This window comes from Thamnophis elegans, unplaced genomic scaffold, assembly GCF_009769535.1.
Source record: "Thamnophis elegans isolate rThaEle1 unplaced genomic scaffold, rThaEle1.pri scaffold_91_arrow_ctg1, whole genome shotgun sequence".
NCBI lineage: Eukaryota > Metazoa > Chordata > Lepidosauria > Squamata > Colubridae > Thamnophis > Thamnophis elegans.
Genome location: NW_022473914.1, coordinates 185,345 through 204,783, shown reverse-complemented (window position 1 = coordinate 204,783; position 19,439 = coordinate 185,345).

The following is a 19,439-nucleotide window of genomic DNA, read 5'->3' as shown; positions in this document are numbered from 1 at the left end:
TCTTCCTAAACCACAAACATAGTGAATATTTTTTTGATGGCAAGCTTTTTATATAGAGCCTCAGATGTAAGACAGGACCATTGAAATGTCTCCCATATGGCTTTTAGCCAAGATTTTTTCCTATAGAGAACCTCTATTTCTCCTAACAGACCCAGAGAATCAGGAGATAATTAGAACACTACTGTTTGTTTCAACTTTATCCCTCGGACAAAATCCCCTTCAAGCCACTGCAGAATCAGTTATCTTAAGGTAAAGGTTTTCCCCACACATATGTGCTAGTCGTTCCTGATTCTAAGGGGCGGTGCTCATCTCCGTTTCAAAGCCGAAGAGCCAGCCAGCGCTGTCCGGAGACGTCTCCGTGGTCATGTGGTCGGCATGACTCAACACCCACAGGTGCACGGAACACTGTTACCTTCCCAACAAAGATGGTTCCTATTTTTCTACTTGCATTTTTTACGTGCTTTCGAACTGCTAAGTTGGCAGAAGCTGGGACAAGTCCCGGGAGCTCACCCCATTATGCGGCGCTAGGGATTCGAACTACTTATTCAATGCAGCCGTTGTACATATTATGAGCGAAGTCTTTAAAACAGGAGAAGAGGTCACAAGCTCCTTTTCAAGTTTCTCCTCCAATCACGACCTCAGCTTTCCACGGAGGAACCAATTTAAGACGCACACAGCTAAGGCTGACACCCAACATCTGTCGGATGCAAATGCATTCTAAAGTGAGAATCTCCAGCAGCTGAGATGATGGGCAAATATCGCCACAATTTATTACCAAGGGGGACAAGAACAAATTTGGGATGGAGAACCAAGGACACAAAAAAAAAAAGTAATCCAATAATAACAGTGGGGGGGGACTACTTTGTGATTAGGGAGAGGGGGGGAAACGAAGACCACCCAGAAAAGGAAATCCAATATTTATCAAATGCTAGTTGCTTTCCCGCTAGCCATTTTAGCAATAGATTAGCTCCAACACAAAACAGCACCTTGGAGAGCGACTCAATTGTTAGATTTGTGGTTTCTGTGGAAGGGGTAGCTAGAATTGGTTGGGTAAGCTCAGGCTGGAAAGCTGGTATTCTGACCCAGCTCCCTAACCACGACAAATCCTCTGCAGTTGAAGCAATGATTCCTTTGTTAGAAGCGCCAGAAACCCCGGCAAAATGTTTCTCAATCACCGCAGGCTAACTAACATGTCTGTCCGGCAGGGAGATGGATAGTTGTCTGCCACATCTATTCATCTCCGCCCCCTGCCTTTGATCCCCAGAGCTAGGGTGGGGCTTTGCTAGCAGCAGTGGCTCTTCCGTCTCAAGAACCGGCCCATAGATTTCCACTGCTCTCCTCTCCTCTGCCTTCTGTGCATCTGCGTGTCAGGCACTGGGCCCAGCTGTTCCTCCTCTTCCTCATCAGCCACCTCCAGACCTGTTCACTCTCCATCTGAGGGCTGACAGACGCACCAGGGTCTCCCCTCCACCCTTCACTCTCTGCCAGCTCCATTCCCTCTTCCCCCTCGGAGCTCTCAGGTTGCCTTGACGCTGACCCTGACTCCCACGCCTCCTCCTCCTCCTCTTCCTCCTCCTCCTCCTCATCATCATCATCTGATTCGGCTGCTGGAGGGGCCCCCACACCTGGCTTGTTTTAACTGTGTTTTTGCAGTGTTTAACTGTGTATTTTTAACCAAACTGAGAGGCAGGGAAGCAGATGTTCTGGAATCTGGCATCATCCCAACGTGAAGACATCCTCTTCCAGCAAAGTTGCGCCAGTAAACAAGAATGATCTGATGTGTGGATTTAGCACCCGTTTTGCGTTTTGATTTTAGACGTGACCAATATGTTCGGAGAAAAGCACGGCTCCCAAAACTCATCCCTACCCCATCTAGCGGGTTTTTCACACAGACACACACACACCCCGCGTGAAGTTTCTGTGTGCACCGATTGCGAATGGATTCTAACATCTGCGATGCTCCTTCCCCATATTAATTCGTCAGGGCTTTGTTTCCAAGTGCATTTTCGAGTAGGAAAGGTCAGCCTGCCACTAGTCGGGTCTCCCTCGCGTTCCCTGTGACCCACCTCTCCCGAAAGCTAAGTGTAGCCTCGGGCCACTTCAGATTTCCGCCTCCCTGTGTAGAAACTCCCAGGGACCTCTTGGAAGAGTTCGTCCTTCGAGCGGCTTTGAAATCGATAACCAGAGCGGGGCGAGGAAGGATCGGGAAGCCAACCAGCACACAACACACCAACCCAGAAGGAGAGAGCTCTGGTTCTGAAGAGCAGCTTTGAGGTCTCCTTGACCTGGCCCTGAGCTTCGGTCCCATGAAGCCGCTGCGAAGCAGAATGTCTCGGACTGGAATGAAGGAAGAGGCAAAAGGAGCCTTGAAACGAGAATTTCTGGCCTCTGTCGAGAATTACTGTTTGCAGGCCTTTGCTAGTGCACGGGAAGGAAGGGAAACTGGCACAGCTAGCACAAGCCTCAGAACATGCTCACTCGGGGTGGGGTGGGGGTGGAAAACGGCAACTGCGTGAACAGGAAACTGAGAGGCACAAATAGAGGGAACAGATGAGCAATACAATACAATAGCAGAGCTGGAAGGGACCTTGGAGGTCTTCTAGTCCAACCCCCTGCCTAGGCAGGAAACCCTATACCATTTCATACAAATGGTTATCCAACATCTTCTTAAAGACTTCCAGTGTTGGGGCATTCACAACTTCTGGAGGCAAGTTGTTCCACCGATTCATTGTTCTCACTGTCAGGAAATTTCTCCTTAGTTCTAGGTTGTTTCTCTCCTTGAATAGTTTCCATCCGTTGCTTCTTGTCCTGCCTTAATAGAATAAAATAGAATAGAATAGAATTCAGAATAGAATAGAATAACAGAGTTGAAAGGGACCTTGGAGGTCTTCTAGTCTAGCCCCCTGCCTAGGCAGGAAACCCTACACCACTTCAGACAAATAGAATAGAATTCAGAATAGAATAGAATAATAGAGTTGGAAGGGACCTTGGAGGTCTTCTAGTCCAACCCCCTGCCTAGGCAGGAAACCCTACACCACTTCAGGCAAATGGCTATCCAACATCTTCTTAAAGACTTCCAGTGTTGGGGCATTCACAACTTCTGGAGGCAACTTCTGTTCCACTGATTAATTGTTCTGACTGTCAGGAAGTTTCTCTTCACCTTGATAAGGTCCTAGGATGACCTCAGAGGGATTGGTTTAAGGTTTAATTCTTATGGAGAATTAAATGGGTGCTGTTGAAGGACTGGTCTTTGCACAGGCCTGGTGGAAATCACACACACACACACACACACACACACACACACACACACATCCCTGTGTCCTTCTTTCTGCACAGAATAGAGCTTTTCCAAATCTCCACCTCGGTGGGTGGTTTTGGGGGCTTGCACACCAGGCAGAACCCACTTTCCGGTACAACAGTAATTCCCTAATTCTGTCTACAACTTCAAGCCTTGCCAAGAAAGCTGGGAAGAACTCTGGTTGCTGAGTACCTTCCGTTCAAGAGCCAGGCGCGGTTTTGGCCAGGAACCAACCGGGAAGAGAAGTATCTCCCATTTCAAGGAGATATACACCGAATGTCAACACGGCAGACCAGAGATCTAATGAGTGCAGCTGCTTCTCAGTGATCCATCATGCACTCCATCCCAAAATATTGATACGCCTGGCTCCAAGGGGGAGGGGGAAATGAGCAAGAGGCTGAAAGAGAGAAAGAGAGTGGGCAGGAGGGAGAGAGAGAGAGATAGAAAGAGAGGGAGGGAGGGAGAGAAAGAGAAAAAGAAAGAGGGAGGGAGGGAGAGATAGAAAGAGGGGGGAGGAGGGAGAGATAGAAAAAGAGGGGGGAGAAAGAAAGAAAGAGGGAGAGAGGGAGGGAGGGAGAGAGAGAAAGAGAGATGGAAGGAGGGAGAGAGAAAGAGGGAGGGAGGGAGAGAAAAAGAAAGGGAGGGAGAGACATAGAAAGAGGGGGAAGGAGAGAGATATAGAAAAAGAGGTGGAGGGAGAGAGACAGAGAGAGGGAAAGAAAGAGATGGAAAGAGGGAGAGAGAGAGATAGAAAGAGAGGGACGGAGAGAAAGAGAAAAAGAAAGAGGGAGGGAGAGACATAGAAAGAGGGGGAAGGAGAGAGAGAGAGATAGAAAAAGAGGGAGGGAGGGAAAAAGAAGGCGAGAGAGAGACAGAGGGAGGGAGAGAAAGAGATGGAAGGAGGGAGGGAGGGAGAGAGAAAGATGGGGAGGGAGATATAGAAAGAGAAAGGGAGGGAAAGGGAGAGAAAAAGAAAAGGGGAGGGAGAGAGAAAGAAAGAGAGGGAGGGAGGGAGGGAGGGAGGGGGAGAGAGAGGGAGAGACAGAGAGAGAGAGATGCCACTAAAAATATCAGAATTTGGCTGATGTTTAAATGAAATGTCAACAAAACTGTGAGTGCAAATTAGGGGGGAGTTAACAGATGTCCCCATGAGACCAAGTCTGGTGTGTGTGGGGGGGGGGGAGGAATCACACTTGGGGAAAGTCTAGATACTTGCCTATTTTATGCCTAGGTGTCTTTTCCTGCAATGCCGAAATAATAGGTTTTGCAACGACAGGAGTATGCTACCTAAGTACCAAGGCTGAAATTCTAACAAGGATTCTGATCGTGTTTACGAGTGGCCGAAACGCAGAGTATTTCTTCTTCCTCTTTCCCTTGCTCAAGGCTCGTGGCTAAAACGGTGCTTTCCAACCCCCTCTAAGCAGTTTACAGAGCCGGCCTCCTGCCCCCAACAGTCTGGGTCCTCGTTTTACCCACCTCGGAAGAATGGAAGGACGGGTCAACCTTGAGCCTGGCGAGATTTGAACTGCCAAATTGCAGGCAGCCGACAGGCAGCAGAAGTAGCCTGCAGTACCACATTCTAACCACTGCACCACCACGACTCATAACAGCATAACGGAGTTGGAAGGGACCTTGGAGATCTTCTAGTCCAACCCCTACACCATTCCAGACAAATGGCTGTCCAGTCTCTTCTTAAATGCCTCCAGTAATGGAGCTCCCACAACTTCTGGAGGCCAGCTGTTCCACTGGTTAATTGTTCTCACAGACAGGAAATTTCTCCTTAGTTTTAGGTTGCTTCTCTCCTTCATAGGTTTCCATCCCTTATATCTTGTCCTGCCCTCAGGTGCTTTGGAGAATAGCTTGACCCCCTCTTCTCTGCGGCAGCCCTTCAGATATTGGAAGACTGCTATCATGTCACCCCTAGTTTTGAAAATACAGCATTATTTTATTAGGCCTGTAAACCAGCCACAGCAGTGTTTACATGGGGGCTCCCAGCTAAGCATCAGCAGCTGGCTGAACAGCCCTAAGCAAGACAGAATCACAGCTTAACCTTTGGCCGCCTCCATTGCAAAGATGAAACAAGGAAAAAAGGCAGTCATGGTGTAAATTACCGTGGCACGACAAAACCGCGGTCCACTAAAGCGCGCCCGATTAAAGCACATACCTGACGTCATCAGCAGCGCGACAAATACGACCGCGGAGATTTTAAAAAGCGCTTTTAAAGCAAGCCGATTCACGTAAAGGTAAGGGTTAGGGTTAGGGTTAGGGTTAGGGTTAGGTTAAGGGTTAGGGTTAGGTTTAGGGTTACGTTAAGCATTAGGGTTAGGTTTAGGGTTAGGTTAAGGGTTAGCGTTAGGTTAAGGGTTAGGTTTAGGGTTAGGTTTAGGGTTAGGTTAAGGGTTAGGTTTAGGGTTAGGTTAAGGGTTAGGTTTAGGGTTAGGTTTAGGGTTAGGTTTAGGGTTAGGTTTGGGGGGGTTAGGGTAAGGTTTTCGCGTTAATTTTAAGTTTACCGCTCACAGCATGATGTTTTCGTCGCGCTGTGATGACGTCAGGTACGCGCTTTTGTCGAGCGCGCTTTAGTCTACCGCGGTTTTGTGGTGGAACCGTAAATTACAGCATGAGCATGGCATATTTTTGATACACCCTTCTGGGTGACCTTCTGATTACCATATTTTTCGGAGCATAAGATGCACTTTTCCCCCGCTAAAAGAGCGTGCAAATGTTGGGGCATCTTATACACCAAATACAGCCATTTTTTGGCCTCCCAAAGCCCCGCCCCCTGCATCCTGTTTTTGCAAAAAAAAAAAGGGGGGGGGCATTTTTTGCAAAAACAGAGGCGTTTTTGCCTTCCCCCAGCAACACACTGCAGGCTTCAGGAGGGCTACTGCGTTAAGGTCACATCTGATCACCTGCACAGATCTGAAAAATCTGCAATGAATTTTATTTCTCCCGTTCTTAGGCATAGATGTCCTTCCTGGGGGGGGAAAAAAAAATCAAAGGATTTCGTGGAATATGATGTTTTCTCCTTAGGTCACACATTGGCCTGAAAATTATGCAGCGCATAAGCGCATAAGGCAATGGGTTTGCAGATACCCCTTATAAGGTTGGTGGGGGGGGGGAGAGAAGGATTGCAACGCAACAAGGAAGATAAACAGCTGAACTCCTTAAGACAAGATGTTACCAAGTTGATAAATATTGCATTAGAATCGTAGCGGAGCAGAGAAAGCTTCTGGGGTTTATTCCTTGCAAAATTTGAATGCAGCTGTTTGTTTATCAACATGCGTATTTAACCATTTCTTTTTTTTTTTTTAATAATAAAAAATAGGAACGGCTTAACGCCACTCCACAGAGAAAATACACAATGCTTCAGCTTGTTCGTGCTCACCAGGACAAAAGGAAAATTGTGCAGGTTGGGAAGCAGACAAAGAGACTCAGAAAGAGAAAGAGGTAAGTGGCTCTAAAGAATAAGTGAAGGGTGCTCTAAACGTTTACAAAAGCTCCAGCAATTACACAATAATTTGGCATACTTTTGTGCCACCGAAAAGCAACTCCTGAGGAAGAAGAACACAACAAGATGGAAGCTTCAGACTTAAAGTCACAGGTGGGTCATGAAGGGGAACATCACAAATCTCTCCTCGAAACCAGAAGTTGCACTGACTGATGAACTTGGTGGATACGTTGAGGATGAAGTTAATTTGCATGGGACAAGGACCTTCCTTCTCCTTTAGGAGCTGAAAAAGCTTCTTGGATGAGAACTGAAACGTCTTCAAAAAAAAACACGTCCAGTTGCCTCTTGAAAAAAGCACCTTTGGGGAACCATGACCAGGAGGATTGAGAATATCCATAGGCATTCAGAGCTGAAGAAGCTTCTTGGATGAGAAGCGAAACATCTTCGAAGAAAAACCAGTCCAGTTGTCAGGACTGCATCCAGTTCCTTTTGGGATCTTTGGCCAGCCACACTAATATTCTCTTCTACTATGCTGTTTCATTTGTGGGGAATAGTGAGGAGTAGAATGTGATGTTGTCAAGATAAAATTCCTCTCTAGAAAGCCAAGGTCATCATCCTTTGTCTTTGCACCTCTGCACCTGACCGGAACTGGATGGGTGGAAGCTGCCAGCGTGGCAGTGGGAGATTGGACTACGGGATGGACTTGTGGGTGTGGGGGGGCAAGATCTTGAACTTTCAACTGGGTGGGGAAAACCGGGAAGCTTTCAGATTCGGCTTTTCCCAGATGTGCCAACACGGCTCTCTTCATCAATTGGAACTTTGAGGAATCCTTTTGTCTTGGACTCTGATTTACTTTTGGATGCTATTTGGAACCTTGATGCCAGTTGCCTCTTGAAAAAAGCACCTTTGGGACCACCATGACCTGGAGGACTGAGAACTTCCATCGATACCTTTAGGACCTGTTCGTGGTCAACTAGCAAAGACTTCACATATGTCATGTTGGAATCCATTGCCACCATCCATCACATGGTTTGCCCACTCTATAGAATGAAGATCAGATTTCCTCAATCTAGAGTTTTCATCCAGGTTAGTTGGGTTTCCAAAAGTCTGTCAATTCCAGGCCAACCAGAAATTAGGTAAAGGTTCCCCTCACATATATGTGCTAGTCATTCCCAACTCTAGGGTGGGGGGTGCTCATCTCTGTTTCAAAGCCCAAGAGCCAGCGCTGTCTGAAGACGTCTCCGTGGTACTGTGGCAATGCCGAAGGCGCACGGAACACTGTTCTCTTCCCACCAAAGATGGTCCCTATTTTTCTACTTGCATTTTTTAAGTGCTTTCGAACTGCTAGGTTGGCAGAATCTGGGATAAGTAACAGGAGCTCACTCCGTTACGTGGTGCTAGGGATACGAATCGCCGAACTGCCGATCTTTCTGATTGATAAGCTCTGTGTCTTAGACACTGAGCCACTGCATCCCGAACCAGAAATTACAGCAGTTCTAATCCAACCTCTCTTTTTTTTTTAGATTAGAAAGGCGAGTCCATCTGGGGTGAATTTACAAAGGGCATGCTTGGAGTCGTTTTCACAACTGGCCCTTGAGAAATTACAGAGAGAAAATACACTTTTCAATAACAATTCCGATCAGGGGAAAATGAATCTGTTTAGTGTTTTTTTCCACCTCCCTTTCTCCCAAATAATCTATTCATTTGGTAATGTTTTGGCCATCGCCGGTAGCTGCCCTCCTGCTCATGATGGATGTAATATCAAGCCACGTTGATTATTATTATTATTCCCCTTTTTCTTCCTTCTGCCATCTGCTGTGGTGCTATTCAGAACCCCAGGCTGCTGATATCACTTGGAAACAGGGTTTCTCCCAGTAGTGGAGCTCTGGAAAGCACCCCCTGCGGGTCTTAATGTCCATTAATGTTGAGGTCCTGAACCGTCTCGGCTATAGATAGGTTAGAAATATATCCACACACGGAGAGAGATTTTTCAGGCTCTGTATTCTAATCAGGAACACGGCTCCTTGAGACCGGGATTCGCATTAGGAGCCATTTTGCTCGACCGAACGTGAATCTGTGCCTCGTTCTGAAAATTATAGGCTTCTGAATGGGATTTCAATGTCCGACGAAATTGCAAGTGGCGAGGGACATGTAGGGCACCATCGTTAGAAATGAGGGAGGGGGGCGGAGGGGGGAGAAGATGAAACAATGGCCGCCGTGCACAGACACCGAAGGCTTAAGAGGAAGGATTTGCAAAAGAGCCTTGGGCAAATCAGCTTCTTGACCCCCGAGTACCAAATAGCAATAGCAATAGCAGTTAGACTTATATACCGCTTCATAGGGCTTTCAGCCCTCTCTAAGCGGTTTACAGAGTCAGCATATTGCCCCCACAGTCTGGGTCCTCATTTCACCCACCTCGGAAGGATGGAAGGCTGAGTCAACCTTGAGCCGGTGAGATTAGAACCGCTGAACTGCAGATAACAGTCAGCTGAAGTGGCCTGCAGTACTGCACCCTAACCACTGCGCCACCTCGGCTCACCTCATCCAAAGGATGAGATTGCACCATAAGGTCATAAGCGTCTCTTCCAATGCTACTCCGGTTCTCGTCCTATCACTTGAAACTAGGAAGAGATTTCCATGAGGCGTGGTGGCACAGGGGTTAGAATGCAGCCACTTCTGCTGACTGCAGTTCGGCAGTTCAAATCTCACCAGTTTCCACCCGTTGCGTCTTGTCCTCCCTTCAGCTGCTTTGGAGAACAGCTTGACTCCCTCTTCTTTGTGGCTGAGATATCAGAACCGCTATCTCCCCTACTTTTCATTAAACTAGACATATCCATTTCTTGCAACTGTTCTTCAATCAGTGGGACAGAGGTGGGTACTTACCAGTTCGCACCTATTCGGTAGAACCAGTTCATCAAATCTACCGAACCGGTTAGAAGAGGTTCCACCAGTGGACCCGGAAAGCAGGCCACACCTACAGAAGAGGTTCCAACAATTTTTTGAAACCCACCACTGCAGTGGGATTATATCTCACTGGCTGCTTAACATGTGACACCCTATGAACTAGAGTTACCCCGTTAACCCTGCCTTAACGATGGGCCTATGAAATTCAAAAGGAAGCGTGGTTATTTATCTTCCATAAGTAATCCTACAAAGGTGCCAGGGAAAACATTTTGAGGAAGCTGCATGGGGCAATCAAACAGCTAAGCGATCCACCCCCCATTCTTGACAGTTTTGGAAATCTGCCTCCATTAGCAATAGCAATAGCAATAGCAGTTAGGCTTATATACCGCTTCATAGGGCTTTCAGCCCTCTCTAAGCGGTTTACAGAGTCAGCCTATTGCCCCCACAGTCTGGGTCCTCATTTCACCCACCTCGGAAGGATGGAAGGCTGAGTCAACCTTGAGCCGGTGAGATTTGAACCGTCGAACTGCAGATAACAGTCAGCTGAAGTGGCCTGCAGTACTGCACCCTAACCACTGCGCCACCTCGGCTCTATTAAAATATGCAATGGTAACTTCAGCCTTTCCATCAAAATAAACACTGTACTTAGTAACTTGAGGGTAAAGGAACTGATTGCACATTAAATCATTTCAATCATTTCATTCTTTTTTTTTAATACTTTGGTATAGGTATATAAGTTACTTCTGCCCGTTTTAGGAAATCTATTTCGAAGAGCAAGAAAAATAAAATAAACGATGAATAATTATGCTTCCTTGGAAACTCATCAAGGATATATCCATTTCTGCAGCTGAATATTTTGTCAAAATCCTATTTTCAGCTACGGCATGGCTCATAATACCACCGTTTCCCAGGAAACCCAGTAACCAGCCAGTTAAATCAGGGAGACCACCCTGATTTCTTTCTCCTTTTCTCCCTGGCGCAAAATCGTTGAGCAGCCAAGATTCAGAGTGAAGTCCACTCGTTCTTATATTTTTGAACCGATTTAGGAGAACAGGGATAAATGGCTTTTTTTTCTTTCCTTCTCTCACTATCGCGTCTTCCAGTTCTGAATCCTCAAGGAAGGGGAACATAAAACATAAGGCTCATTGCATTGGAAAAGACCTTGGAGGTCTTCTAGTCCAACTCCTTCCTCAAGCAAGAGACTGGATGGTAGCATTCCAGTCAAAGGGCTCTCAAATCTCTTCTTAAAGACCTCCAGCAATGCAGCACTCACAACATCTGGAGGCAAGTTGTTCCACCAATGAATTGTTCTCAATTTCCTTACTTCTAAGTTGGTTCTGTCTTTAACAACCTTCCAGCATTGCTTCTGCCCCTCCCTCGGGTGCTTTGAACTCCCTCTACTCCGTGACAGCCCCAGAGGAATTGGAAGACAATTATCACGATCCTTCTCTTCATCACATTAGACCTGTGATGGCAAAACCTACGGCACGCGTGCCAGAGATGGCACACAAAGCCAGCTGGTCTTTGCGGGCTTCACAGGACCCGAGAATGGCCAAAAACCAGGGTGTTTTTCTGGTTGTTTTGTAGGCTGATTTGGGGTTGTTTTTCAGGCCAAAAATGCCCCAAAAAATGGCCTGAAAATAACCCAGGAAATGGCCAAAGAACACCCTGGAAAACAGCCAGAAAATGGTCCAGAAAATGGCCTGAAATCAACCAGAAAACAGCCTGAAACAGCCCCCAAAACAGCCAAAAAACAGGCATAGCAATAGCAATAGCAGTTAGACTTATATACCGCTTCATAGGGCTTTCAGCCCTCTCTAAGCGGTTTGCAGAGTCAGCATATCGCCCCCAGCAACAATCCGGGTTCTCATTTTACCCACCTCGGAAGGATGGAAGGCTGAGTCAACCCTGAGCCGGTGAGATTTGAACCACCGAACTGCAGATAGCAGTCAGCTGAAGTAGCCTGCAGTGCTGCACTCTAACCACTGCGCCACCTCGGCTCTCTCTCGCATGATCACCAGCCAGGTTGTTCTTTGGGGCTCCAGCCCGCATTCACGCAAGCACACGGACGCACATTCTGGATTGGTCACTGGTTCACCATCACTGCACTAGACCTCCCTAGCTCTCTCAACCGGTCATCGTATGGTTTATCCTCCTGGTTCCTCCTGATCTTCGTTGCTCTTCTCTTCCCAGGGAAGATCCAAAACTCTCGTGATCAGAGAGGAGGCATCAGACCCGCGAAGACTACCGAAGGAAGGAAAACGGAGTTAAAGTTTCACAAAGAGGAGTAGAAGTTTGCGGCTTGCGGAAGGCAGTGGTGGGTTTCAAAAATTGTTCGAACCTACTCTGTGGGTGTGGCCTCCTTTGTGGGAGTGGCTTGCTGCCCATGTGACCAGATATGAAGATGCTGACGACACTTGTCAGAACCACCTTAAATTGCCGCACACACAGCACTGGCATGCATAAGAATAGGTTGTACACTTGTTTTTTAAAAGGCATCTTTGGTTTGCGTTGAAACAATTTCAACACACGCAATGTTCTGATTGCACCTCAAACGCAGTAGTCATCCTTACCTTTCACAGAGGCCCTGAGTTTTATAAATATGAGCATGACAGTGTAGAATAATCCTATCCAAGGACCAGTGGTGGGTTTCAAAAAATGTTGGAACCTCTTCTGTAGGTGTGGCCTGCTTTCCGGGTCCACTGGTGGAACCTCTTCTAACCGGTTCGGTAGATTTGACGAACCGGTTCTACCGAATAGGTGCGAACTGGTAGGAACCTACCTCTGGTGGAAGGGAATTCTTTTCGCAGCTAGTAGCCAAAAAAAAAAAGCAGAAATTACTTATCGTGGTGCTATTGCTGTGCCTGTATTTCAGATCCCCAATTTAACATGGAAACGGCATTCGTGTCTCACCATCTAAAAGTTTCATGTCCGTAGGGAAGTTTCCCGCTTATAAAGGAGTCTGGTCTACAGCTCAAAGGTTCCCGTTGAAGATTGGAGAACCAGATCGGGAAAAAAATCCATGGAGGACAAAGGGCAAAGTCACATTGCAAAGTTATCAAGCCCACAATACACGAGACGAGAGGAATACGGGTGAAGTGAGCTTTGAGAAACCGCTCAGGTGTTAAATGTATAAATACGAGTAGGGACACAGTGTCAATCTATTACAGCTTAAGGTGTCTCAAATGAGTTCTGGTTAATTAAAACTCGGGGTTAAATATCCAGGGACTCTATGATCCCTCACCTCCAATCTTTCTTTCTGGCTATGCTGCTGAAATCTAGGGTGGGAAACCACACGAGTACAACATTGTGATTAATTGTTCCTCTTCTTTAAAAAAAAAAAACACCAGTGCAAGCAAGAAGTCAAATCTTTGCTGGGTTTTAACATCCTTCACTCACCCTTCCAACTCAACCTCAAACTTTTTTAAAAAAATAAAAAGTTGAAGTTTTGGATCTTCTGAAACATCCAAGTGACCAAAAATAGAAAGCGAATAAAATGGTGCCGATTCCATCTGTAAAAAGTACACTTTCGGATTGGGCCAAGGTTGGTTAATTGAAGGAAGGAAGGAAGGAAGGAAGGAAGGAAGGAAGGAAGGAAGGAAGGAAGGAAGGAAGGAAGGAAGGAAGGAAGGAAGTCATAGTGGCACAGTTATTACAATGCAGTATTGCAGGCTGACTCTGCCCACAGTCAGGAGTTCAATCCTGACTGCCTCAAGGATTTTTTATGAGCCGCAGTGGCACAGTGGTTAGAGTGTGGTACTGCAGGCTACTTCTGCTGACTGCCGGCTGCCTGCAATTTGGCAGTTCAAATCTCACTGGCTCAAGGTTGACTCAGCCTTCCATCCTTCCGAGGTGGGTAAAATGAGGACACAGATTGTTGTTGGGGGCGATATGCTGACTCTGTAAACCGCTTAGAGAGGGCTGGAAAGCATTGTGTATAAGTCTAAGTGCTATTGCTATTGATTGATTGTTTGATTGATTGATTCCTTCCTTCCTTTCTTCCTTCCTTCCTTCCTTCCTTCCTTCCTTCCTTCCTTCCTTCCTTCCTTTCTTCCTTCTTGTTAGAATGCAGAATTGCAGGCTAACTCTGCCAACTGCTAGCAGTTCAATCCTGATTGGTTCAAGGTTGACTCAATAGCAATAGCAGTTAGACTTATATACCGCTTCATAGGGCTTTCAGCCCTCTCTAAGCGGTTTACAGAGTCAGCATATTGCCCCCAACAACAATCCGGGTCCTCATTTTACCCACCTCGGAAGGATGGAAGGCTGAGTCAACCCAGAGCCGGTGAGATTTGAACCGCCGAACTGCCGAACTAGCAGTCAGCTGGTGGTTTGCAGTACTGCACTCTACCCACTGCGCCACCTCGGCTGCCATCCTTTCAAAGTTGGTAAAATAAGGACCCGGATTGTTGGGGACAATAGGCTGACTCTGTAAACCGCTTAGAGAGGACTGGGAAGCACTGTGAAGTGGCATATAAGTCTAAGGGCTATTGCTAAGTGCTATTCAAAGGACATTTATTCATTCTGGATGGTTGTGGGTGAGTCCTTTTACAAGAAAACTTTGTCGCCATGCCTTCACATCTCAAGAGTCCTTGAGTGCTACCTGAGTTTGTTTTCCTGCTGACGTTTCATCACCCAACTAGGTAACATCTTCAATATTACTGCAGTGAAGATGCTACTTCGTTGGGTAAGGAAACATCTTCAGGAAAACAACAACCAGCTCAGAGAGCAGTTCAATCAGGAGCTGCAAAGATTGTCTTCCATGGATACTTCAGAGAGTTGTGGTCCAGATGTAGCATCCTGAAATGAGGCAGAAGACAGATAAACCCAAATTCAATTGCGTGGATTCCAGTGAAAAAATAGAACAAAGGTTCATCTGTTGCGATGAGAGACTGGCAGAAAATTCCTCTCTCTTTTGAAAGAGAAACATTTCCATAGGCACTAAGGGAACCAGCACTTCTCAATCCCATTGTATATGTACGCAATTACTTCTCTGTGGGACTAATCTCCTTATAACACATTGTGAATATCAGTTTTGTTCGACATCCGACTAATATAACACAACACTAATGTTATCCCCGATGAATTCACTCGCCGCCTAAGACAAAGACAGTCGATCAGCCAAAAATATCAAAATGCAGCTCAAGGATATTAAGCAATGTTTTGGCATGCATTTGCATTTCAAACAGGAAAGCAGAAATATATATATTTCTTTGTGCTATTTACTTTTTATCTGATACTCTTTGTTCCGTTTAATTTCCACAGAGCGCAGATCAAACACGAGTCAATTACCAGCCTGGCATTGTTACGGAATAAAAGGCATTTTAAATGAGATTTGCATTGTGTTTAATCAGTGTATCATAATCAGGAGAAATTATTTTAGATTAATTTTTAAAAGACACTACCTTGGTTTTAATTACGGAGCATCGCATGTGCTGTTAGCTTCTCACAAGCAATTACACTCGGGCAGATCTGAATCTAAGAAGCGTGCAGAAGTTTTCGCTTCAAAACAAACCACCTTAGGGGCTTTTGGATAAGCCAAGCTGGTTAAAATGTAATTTGGAGAAGGCTCGTCTTTCACTCTGGACAGTGGTGAGATTCAATTTTTTTTACTACCGCTTCAGTGGGCGTGGCTTTGTGGGCATGGCATGGCTTTGTGGGCGTGGCTTTGTGGACGTGGCAGAGGGGAAATCTATGAGCCTCTCCTTGGGATGGAAAAGCCGCCGCTGCTAGCCAAGGCCCCCCCCCCCCAGCTCTGGGGATAAAAGGCAGGAGGTGGAGATGAATAGATGGGACAGACAACCATTCATCTTCTGGATGGACGGTTTTGTTAGCCTCACTTAAGAGAGAAACTTCTAATTAAAGGAATCTTTGAGTTCACTTTAAAGGGTTTGTCATTTTTGGGGAGCTGGGTCAGAACAAGGCAATGGGGGGGGGGAAAGCGGTGTGAATTACACAACAGAATTTTTGGGACTAGCAGCACGCCTGGTTGTATCTATGAGAGCCGAAGTGGTGCAGTGGTTAGGGTGCAGTACTGCAGGCCACTTCAGCTGACTGTTAGCTGCAGTTTGGCGGTTCAAATCTCACCGGCTCAAGGTTGACTCAGCCCTCCATCCTTCCGAGGTGGGTAAAATGAGGAGCCGGATTGTTGTTGGGGGCGATATGCTGACTCTGTAAACCGCTTAGAGAGGGCTGAAAGCCCTATGAAGCGGTATATAAGTCTAACTGCTGTTATTGCTATTGCTAACAGCCTTTTTCTCAAATGCCACTTATCATGTGCTCCCCTCAAATAGGAGGAGAGAGTCGACCTGTTGACTCCTTCAGAAGTGATTTTGAAGGAGAAGAGGATGAATGAAAGGCAGAACCAGACGAGAAATATTCCAGTTGGTGGCGATGAGTGGGAAGTTGCCAACAGGTCTCTAATTTAAAGCACCGAGATAGGGAGAAAGAGAGGGAGGAGGGTCCTTGTTATCTAGAGTGTTGTCTGTTTGCTGAGTGCTTTTGACCTAGTAGAGAGCAAAATACATTTGCAAAGAGTTCTTGATAGGGTGGGGGAAATGCCCGTGTTGGGTATGAAAGAATAGGAAATAAGCAGGCAGGGGGGAAAAAGCAGAACATTCAAAAGAACGTGAAAGATAACATTTTATTTACAATGCCGTAATAGGGCCGAGCAAATCTGAAACCAGACAAAATGGCAGGGAAGATGCCTGAAATTATTTAGCAGGATGCACGCTTGGTAAAGGTGCTTTGCCAGCCGCAGAATCAGCCAGGTGCTGCTAACGAAAGAAAAACATATTTTTCTGCCCTGGAAGGTTTTGTTTTGTCAAACGCGACACTGAATAGCGGTAATAGCCCATTCTCTCCACCGACTCACCTGTGTGATTCTCTTTCGGCGCTGAAATAAACCCATCCTCTTGTCTGCGGGGAATGAATTACGAGCGTCGTCTTAGAGTGACAGGGGTCTCAGAATAGCTCCAGCTGGTGTGGAAGATCGCTGAAACATCTTCCAAGGTAATGGAGATGAAGTAGGATTTTTAGGGAGGCTAATAGAGCCTTCTAGGGACGCGGTGGCTCTGTGGCTAAGATGCTGCGTTTGTCGATCAGAAAGGCCGGCAGTTCGGCAATTTGAATCCCTAGCGCCGCATAACCGAGTGAGCTCCTGTTACTTGTCCCAGCTTCTGCCAATCTAATAGTTCAAAAGCATATAAAAAATGCAAGTAGAACTTGGCAAGGAGTCTCAGAGAGTCACGAACCAATTAAGTGAACTAATTGTCTCCTGCAAACTCCACTTCCCCTTCACTCCTCTTTATTCCCTATCAGAGGGGTCATTCAATGTCCACCTGTGGCTTTACTCCTGAGTCAGCCTTATTCCTTAGCTGTTCCTTTCTCCTGGCAGCTCTGTGAATTCACACATCAGGAACAGGCTCCAGCTGTTCTTCTGGCCCACTTATGTCTGACTCCGAAGGCAGCTGATAACCGTCAGATGGCCCTGGACCCCTCTCTGCCTCTGACACAGAGCCCTCCCCAGAGCCTTCCCCAGACTCCAGGACTGGCCCAGGTTCCAATCTCCTCACTGTCTGAGTCTGCCACCACAACTCCAGATTGAATATATCCCAATCCCCTTGTCGTACTAAATCTTGAAGATCATGCATGATCCCATAGGAAAGGACCAGGGGCAGGTTAGAACATTTCTGGAGAAGCCTTGCTCTTCAGCCTGATGCCAGTTCAAGACTAGATTCAGAGATCTCATTAGAGGAAAGATTTACAATAATTTTCTCCTTTCAAGCGCCTGCCAGAAATAGGGAGGCTCATGGCTATATTGCAGAAATAGTTCAGGGCTATATTGCTCCCATTCATAACAGCCCCTTCTTTTCATCCCGACAAATCGAGTTGGATAAATACAGAGAGCGTTGAGGAAATATATTGCCACAATTATTCAAATGAAAGGACTCCTCTCTCTCTCTCTCTCATTCTCACTCTTAAAAAAAAAATACTTATTCCCATTTATTTTTTAAACATAAGCTATGCCTTTTCTGGTTTTTCAATAAACCCGGTCCATTTGGAAGTGAAGGGGATGATAAGGTGTTCGTGTTACAGCTCTTTATCCACATGATGAAGGCTAAATATAACTTTTCAAGCATGGCTACCAGCAAGACTGAAATCATTACTGGCTGCCGAAGAGAGTCTGGTGTCCTGAAATCCGTCAGCCTATGAACCTCAAAGGTGTCCTTCTTTTTTTCCCCCCTTTTAAAAGACAACTGGACTGTTTTTTTTATTTGAGGAAGTTGACGAAGAGGTGTTCCTCCTTCTCCGAGAAGCTTCATCAGTCTACGAGATGGTCCTTCACATTTCAGCACCATGGACAGAGGCTTTACATCCAGCTCACGTCCAGACAATTCAGAGGTGAAAATGGCTGCAGGTTGAGAAAGCTGTGTAAATAATTCAATACAATCTGAAGATTTCAGTGGGATTTTTTTTTTAAAAAAACGCGAAGAAAACCAAATGGGTAAATCCAATGATTTCAGTCTCGTCTTCTTAAGGCAGATCCCAAAAATATTTAGGTGTGTGATCTGTTTGCAGAACAAGAGTGAAGAAGCTAAACCCAGTTCAGCATCTCAGCTACACCAGGCTGACTTCAGTATCAACTGTTTAATGGTCATGCTTTTAACGTTTAAACATTTAATATTTTGAAAATATTTTGACCCTGGGTGGCTTAGTGTTCTAAGTTACCCACGGTTACTTAGCAGTGAGATGGAAGCGGGGGGGGGGATATAAATTTAATAAATAAATAAACTCAAAGTGAGATTTCTTTTTCCGGCTATTTAAACTTTTCATCTCAATCATTTTAAACAATGTAACTGGGTGAACAGGTCTTGTTTTCATTTTTCTTTCCTTTTCCCGGCCTAATTCTCTTTTCTTGTGTGTGTGTGTGTGTGTGTGTTTGTGTGTGTTTGTGTTTTCTATTTTGGGATTGTCGATTTGACTGCTGGCAAGCTAACCTATTTGTAACTCCTTCCTGGAGCTTTTTGTTTTTTTGTTTTAATTGAAAGTTTAAAAAAAAAGTTTTACAAATATATACCTCCCTTCCCCCCCCCCGAACCCAACTCCCCCCAGCCTCCCCCCAAACTCCCAGAGCAAATACAGGGTATAAACATTAACATCCATATTCTAAAATAAGCTAACAGACTTTAACATCATCCCTCACTTTAACTCCCCTTTTGTAAAGCTAACTTTAAGCAAGTTGTATCATTCCTTGCTCATTCACTCATAAGCTATCTGGAATTTCTTGGTCCCATATTTATTCTGAATATAATCAATCCATCTTCTCCATTCCAGCTTGTATTTCTCATCTGAATGGTCCTTAAGATATGCTGATATTTTAGCCATCTCAGCTAAGTTTGTTACTTTTAATGTCCATTCTTGAATAGTAGGCAATTCTTCCTTCTTCCAGTACTGCGCCACCAACAGTCTTGCTGCCGTTGTAAGATTCAAAATCAAATTAGTCTCTATAACTGCACAGTCTGTAATTATACCTAACAGGAATAACTGAGGAGTAAACTTTATCCTCTTTTTAGGAATATTTTGCATAATCCACCATATTTTTGTCCAAAATGCTTTAACCTTTTTACACCACCATATATGGTAATACTTCCTGGAGCTTCTAGGACTAGATGACAAAGTAAATATGGATTTTAAAAAATGGTTAGATAAATATGCAGCTAGCCTTTGACTCTTACAATTCATAATCAGCATAGCAGGAAAGTCAAGGTGTTGGGGTTTGACACATCA